The following is a 7,472-nucleotide window of genomic DNA, read 5'->3' on the forward strand; positions in this document are numbered from 1 at the left end:
GTCGACCGTCATGTCGCGTCAACGGGTGAGGAGGAAAAAAAAAAAATAAGAACTGGCATATTATTATATCATTACATTTAAAATTATGAAAACTATTTTTTATTTTGTATGAAATCCTTTATAAGTTTTACGATGAACAAGAACGAAACTTTTGCCATCTACCTCTTCCTGGCGCAACATTTATAAAAATATTATTTTAAAAAAATAATAACACAGCATTTATTTGGCGCAATATCCACGTGCTCAAAGCGCTTTACAAGGGGTCCCAAGGCAACAGCAATATTAGACTTGAAAGACGAGACATGACGCCTGTCAGGCGATGTGACATTTTTTCCCAACAAAGACAACGAACGGCCATGTTCTCATTTTACACCTGAGTACGGTGAGAGAATGTGAGTAAAGAGCCTTTTCCAAGGACTCAACTCTGCGCCACTCAGAGCGGGTCTCGAAACCTGAACCTTCCGATCCGAAAGCGAGAGTCATACCACTTGATCCATCACAAAACAGGGAGGGGCACTTTTCTGTCGGCCACATAGCCTCAATATTAATTAAAATTTATTTCTAATTTCATCAATTTTTGTAGTAAAAACATAGTTCTTGGTATCAAACCTATTGTAAATTCGACGCTGATCACGAATCTGACGTCAAAACAGCGAAAATCCGAAAAAAATTGTCCAATTTTTTATACTGCCACGCCCCCGATCGCCGATCGCCTCGAAAAATATTAAGCAAAGCGGGCTGTGCGGGCGATCGACCGTACCTAGGTTTATCGGCCAGGTATTTGGCCACACACATTGCGTTTTCACCCCGGTTTGCCTGATCGTGATTCGGACGCCTATCAAAACCGTGCGTGTATGGAGCCTTTAAGAGAGGAAGGGGTCTGTGAAGTTCCTGTGGCAAACGAGATGCTTGTGTTTTTTTGTTGTTTTTTTTTTTTTTTGTTTTTTCAAATGAATCACTGCTCGATGACGTCACTGACTCGAAACCCGCCCGAAACCCGCTCGATTTTAGAGGACTCGATCGAAAACCCGCTCGATTTGATCGTCTCAAGCTCGACCCAATGCTAAAAAATACAGTGACTCGTGAAACGCGCCGAATGACTATTTATACGAAATCGGACAGAGATGAATTTGCAAACCGCTCGACCAATCAACCGTTGAGAAAATGCATACTTCTCTCCAATTTGCTCGTCCCTTCGCTTTTCATCCGGTATTTTTCATATAAATGGTTTTCGCGCCGTTCATTCTTCTACTAGTTTCACTAGAAAATCAAATCGGAAAAAATGCCACCCAAAGGAGGAGTTTCTGCCAAAGGCGCCAAAAAAGCCGGCAAGGCAAAGGCCGTTCGCACCGGCGACAAGAAGAGGAAGCGCAGGAGGAAGGAAAGTTACAGCATCTACATCTACAAGGTGTTGAAACAGGTCCACCCCGACACTGGTATCTCTTCTAAGGCCATGTCAATCATGAACTCTTTTGTGAATGACATCTTCGAGCGCATCTCCGCCGAAGCCAGCCGCCTGGCTCACTACAACAAGAGGAACACCATCACCTCCCGAGATATCCAGACCGCTGTCCGTCTCTTGCTCCCCGGTGAACTTGCCAAGCACGCTGTCAGTGACGGCACCAAGGCTGTCACCAAATACACCACCAGCAAGTAAATTGCTCGATGCCCCTCCCCTTCAAACCGGCCCTTTTCAGGGCCCCACACTTATTCCCGTTTGACTACCCGGTTTTCAACGCATCACCCCCCTGTATTACTTTTTCATTTCCTACTTTACGAAATTCTTTGTGTACAGACTTATGCGTGGCTTCGTTTTAGAATGAATAAGTAGAGACGACGAGTTAGTTTTCGTGTCACGTTACAGCAAGCTTTTATAGATAGCGCAATACCCGCTAAGCGTGCTCAAAGCGCTTTACAAGGGGTCCCAAGGCAATAGCAATGCATGAAAAGTATGGCGAGACATGCTGTTACACCCATGACTCTTTGATCTTTGACTGTAACGGCAACCCTACACTAACATTGTGCAATTTGAATGTGAACGCTCTGGTCACAAAATCAATGTGGTTTTCACTTTGTGGCCATCCACGTCCATTTTATTTTCATTATCAGTGTATATTATCATCAGAAAAATATTTCTAAAAATGTTAATACATTTTTTCAAAAGTCTATAGTTTCGGGTAAATTCGCCGCACATCACAATCATACAATAATTATTCCAAAGACGATTTTTTTGTGTGTAATAGACGCTGTGCGTTAGCACTGAAATCTAACTAAGTTAAAGAAAAGTAAATAATAAATATGTTAAGTGGGTATAAAACCAGAAACCAGTCGTCTCGGGTATGGATGGGCAGCAGGCTATTATGATCTTGTGACCGGCATTGTAATGTGTCCCCGCGAAGGCACTATACATACATCATCGCACTCGATACAAGTGCCGATAAATATGTGTTAAATGGAAATGGAAATTGTTCCTTATATTGCCTTGTAGCGAGAAAAACTAAGTACAACATCTCGCGGCGAAGTTACCCGACAACAGTGGCAGTTTTAAAAGGACTCTTGTGAATAAAATACAACATAGCCCTACGTAAACACTTCATGAAAATATAATTAAATTGACCAGGTAAACTTATTGTCAGTGGTTGGGTTACCCAATTGACAAATTAGCCTCTCACGGCAGACCAGGAGTGAGACATTGAAAAAACGGCGAAATCACCCGATTTTACCCTACTGCTCAGATTAAAGTATTTGTTCCGTAAATCAAAATATCCATTCATAACATAATTGCTTCAAAACACGTGTCATATTGAAGAAAGATAAGATTGTGATGCGTTTGTAATCAGTCGGTAGTCAACCGGGAAATTGTGAGGGTGGCCCTGAAAATGGCCGTTTGGGTGGATGGGGTGCAGGGCTAGATGAGGAGAGATCTATCCACCGAATCCGTAAAGAGTACGTCCCTGGCGTTTCAAGGCGTAGACAACGTCCATAGCAGTGACGGTCTTCCTCTTGGCATGCTCGGTGTAGGTGACAGCATCTCTGATCACGTTCTCAAGGAAAACTTTGAGTACGCCTCTGGTCTCTTCGTAGATGAGTCCGGAGATACGTTTCACACCACCTCTACGATAGTGCCGCACGGGTTTTGGTTATCGAGAACAGTAACACCAGGAACATAGCTCAACCAGGAACTAGTACCAGGAACCTCCACCAGGAACAAGTTCCTGGTCATGTTACTGTTACTGTGTGTGTTGTGTGTGTGTGTGTATATATGTGTGTGTGTAGAAAGAGAAAGAGCGCGCAAACCAGCCTACGTCCCTCCCTCCAGTCTGAACCTCTCGTCTGTCTGTGGTTGGTACCATAAACACGAGTACGCAACCTCTCGTCTGTCTGTGGTTGGTACCACAAACACGAGTACGAACGTAGTACCCGTGTCATCTATGCGCCGTACCACTTAGGACATGACTGATACGAAACTCTCTTCGACCGGAACAATCGCACCAGGAACAGGTTCCGTACCAGGAACAACGTCACCAGGAACACAAACGTACCAGGAACATGAAAATGTTCCGAATGCCCGCCGCTACTCTACGAGCGAGACGACGGATGGCGGGCTCGGTGATACCCTGGATGTTGTCACGAATTTCGTGTATGATTTTAGTTTATCAGTCTTTGTCCGAAAAATTGTAATATCGCCTAACAGGCGTCATGTCCCGTCCTATATGTTAAATGTTGCTGTTCGTCAGGGACCCTTTGTAAAGCGCTTTGAGCACGTTTAGTGGATATTTCGCTATATAATATATATTTCGCTCATTAAAAAAAAATTTACGATGACGCCGACCTCTCTCTCTCTCTCTCTCTCTCTCTCTCTCTCTCTCTCTCTCTCTCTCTCTCTCTTTCTCTCTCTTTCTTTTCTTTCTCTCTCTCTCTCTCTCTCTCTCTCTCTCTCTCTCTCTCTCTCTCTCTTCTCTCTCTCTCTCTCTCTCTCTCTCTCTCTCTCTCTCTCTAGAAGTAGAAAACGGTAGGGGCTGCCTGAAGCCGGTGATCGTAAAATACTAACGAAAGAGTGAAAATGGAGAGGCTTCGTATGGGAACAAAACAGACAATGGACGTTTCGGGTACAAACCCTTCGTCAGCACAACAATACATAAATAAACGTGGAAAACAAATAAAATATAATGAAAAATAACTTGTATCGTCTGTACTCAATGGTGATTGCAGTATGAATGTATGCCCCTTGATGAATTGATCAGGTGAGTTGCCCTACGTCGTTGGGCGGAAGTGTCCGAATGGCAAAAACTAAACACACACACACGCACACACTGTACATCGCAGTGGTCCGGCAGATTGAAGTGTCTGGCCACTGCTGTGTCTGCACAGTTCGATATGCCACGCAAGTGCTGCACGAATCTGTCACCCAGCCTTGTTCCGGTCTCACCAACGTAAGCAATCCCACACAGGGAGCACGTAATGTCATAGACTAGATTACGGTCTGTGCAAGTAAACGGCTGCCTGATGTCCCAAATCTTGTCTGGAAAACTGACTCTGTCGTACTCCCACAGATGCCCACAAGACTCGCATCGGGGTCGCATGCAAGATCTGGCTCTAGGCCCATCCCTGGGTATGGGTCCCAGGCGGTTTCTTTCGTTAGTATCTCACTTTTTCTCTTACTCTCTCTATCTCTCTGTCACTCACCCTCTCTCTCTCTCTATCTCTCTCTATCTCTCTCTCTCCCTCTCTCTCTCTCTCTCTCTCTCTCTCTCTCTCTCTCTCTCTCTCTCTCTCTCTCTCTCTCTTCTTTTTCCTTTTCCCCACTCACCCTTGTATTAATCATTTTGATATCTTCTTTATTTCTTTATTCCTCTGCTCATGTTTCTCCCACCTCTCTGACTCTCCTCATCACCTTCATTAAGTTAAAAAGTCATCGCTTATCTTCACGCCGGATTTCTGCAACCATCGCATTACTGCGGCTATGTGGTCTAGTGGTATGACACTCAATTTTGGATCGGAAGGTCCTGGGCTCGAGCCTTGCGCTCGGCGCATTGTTGAGTCCTTGGAAAAGGCTCTTTTCTCACATTTTCTCACCGTACTCAGGTGTAAAATAAGTACCTGGTTAACAGCGTTGTCTTTGTCCGAAAAATTGTAATATCGCCTAACAGGCGTCATGTCCCGTCCTATATGTTAAATGTTGCTGTTCGTCAGGGACCCTTTGTAAAGCGCTTTGAGCACGTTTAGTGGATATTTCGCTATATAATATATATTTCGCTCATTAAAAAAAATTTTCCGGGTGACGGAATTTTTAAAATATATAATTGTTTTTTTACTATATCATATGTCTCTATAACTCTACACATCTTCTACTTTTCCATCCAATATTTTTACAGTCAGTGTGTAAATCAATGGCAATGGAAACAGTTTATTTCATAATAAATTATCGGCATGTCAATGAGTGTTTCTAATTAATTTTGATTATCTGAACAAATTAAATTGCTCTATTTATAGTATAGAGTTCTTTTTTTTTTTAAGAAAAAATTCTAGCAAGCCTTGGTCATCCAATTTGATAGTTTAAACAGAATCTGTGCATATATCGGGGATCAGTTGGCAGAGCACTTGATTCACAAGCAAAGGGTCCTCTTGTGCTTTGAGCACTATACAAATGCTAAAAGGAATTCTCAAGTTGCGTGACCATGTCTCACGTATACATGAGGAAAAGTGTCCAGTCGTAACTCGTGAATATAAAATTTAAAAATGGACGTTTCACTGCACCTGAGCTTGTCGTGGAATATCTAATTACTAATCGTTTTGTTTTGTTTTTGTTTTGTTTTTTGTTGTTTTTTTTCTTTGTTTGCTTTTTGTTTTGTTTTTGTTTTGTTTTTGTTTTTTTGTGGGGTTTTTTGGTTTGTTTTTTATTTTTTTTTAATGTTCTTGTTTTTAAAAATGTCTTTCTTTAAATATTTTTGTATCCATTTTCCTTTTCTTTCCGTTTAAACATTTTTTTCAAAATTATTACTAGATATATGAAATATAAAACTTGTATTAAAACATGGAGGAAACAGGAAAATTCCTAATCAATGAATAGATAGATAAAAGAATTTTTTTTAAATGAAAAGTTAAATCGTAGATTATCTCAAGATTTTCCAGAAATTTGTTGCCACGCAAAGGCAGCTCTACGACGATGGTGAGCTGACGGTAATATATATATATATATATATATATATATATATATATATATATATATATATATATATATATATATATATATATATATATATATATATAAAGTCAGAAATTGCAGGCTTTTTACAATTTCGCGGGGAAAGAACTATTTTCATTCGATATTGCCAGAATCATTTTTTTTTATTAGCTTGATTACGATTAGATGCACATTTTAATCGATGTGCTTGTCGTCGCTGCCATGCTTTCTTCGGTATGATTTTAGTTTATCAGTCAGTAGATATCAATATCAATAAGTCGCAAGTCTTTACCACGCTTTACTTGGGAGTGCTTTGCACTACCTTTAATACTTCACAAATTAAAATGGCGGCCGAGAATCAAAACAATGGTCAAATTAGGAAATTTTAAAGTTTTACAAATCTGTCAAGGTTTGTTCTAGAGTTTTTAAAACGCTTTTATATGATGACAAATTGAATAAATAAACGCCTGACAAAAGATCAACGGTGAAAATACAAATTGAATGAATACTGGGGATGTAGGAGCTTTCGGAATGTCTCCCCTTTACTTAACTTATGTGAGGTCAAATGAAAATCTGAAGCGGACGCGATAAATATCAAGTCCCCGAATCTGTCTACGTTTGGTTTGTTCGGGCTAGAAGCTAGACAGAACCAATTGACAGTTTGCCGAAACGTTTATCTAAATATTTCCCAGGGCAATAATTATAACATCGATCGCATAAAAACGACAGTAATATCAGCAGTAATATTAGTTGATGTTGTTAATCTGTGAAACTTGTTTAAAATTTCTGTAAATCCGAATACCGTTATGTGATCAAGTGAATTATATCACTATGAATGCCACAATTTGCTGAAAAATGCCAATCTGACAGTTCCTAGCAAACACACCCCCCCCCCCTTGCTCAGGAATTTCTCTACCCCCCCCCCCCCCCTTTTTTTTTTCTGTCCCACGCAACCACATTCCAAAACACACATAAACACACAAATATACACCACACACACACACACACGCACACACACATAAACATACACACAATGAGAACACACTACTACTACTACATAACAACACTGATCACCGCTAAATCAACACAACGGAAGTAACAACTGTTACTGAACAGATAGAGTTGAGGGTGTGGCCATGAGTGTGTTAGTGTCTTCGGTAAATTTTTATGATATCTGTTTGACTTAACGAACTTTCAAACTGACTTTAAATTATAAAAGGAAATCAAGTTATCTGTTTATCTATCTGTAAAAAATACATTTCTATTTTTCAAATCTTTCAGTAGAGTT

The 7,472-nt window shown here is 40.6% G+C and overlaps 1 pseudogene; it reads left to right on the plus strand.

Annotated features, from left to right (window-relative positions):
• Positions 1 to 1,268: 1,268 nt before the first annotated feature.
• LOC144961471 (histone H2B, gonadal pseudogene) lies at positions 1,269 to 1,657 on the plus strand (annotated as a pseudogene).
• The last annotated feature ends 5,815 nt before the right edge of the window (positions 1,658 to 7,472 follow it).

This window comes from Berghia stephanieae, unplaced genomic scaffold (genome assembly GCF_034508935.2).
Source record: "Berghia stephanieae isolate SIO BIC M18660-M18661 unplaced genomic scaffold, UCSD_Bste_1.3 scaffold255, whole genome shotgun sequence".
Lineage (NCBI taxonomy): Eukaryota > Metazoa > Mollusca > Gastropoda > Nudibranchia > Aeolidiidae > Berghia > Berghia stephanieae.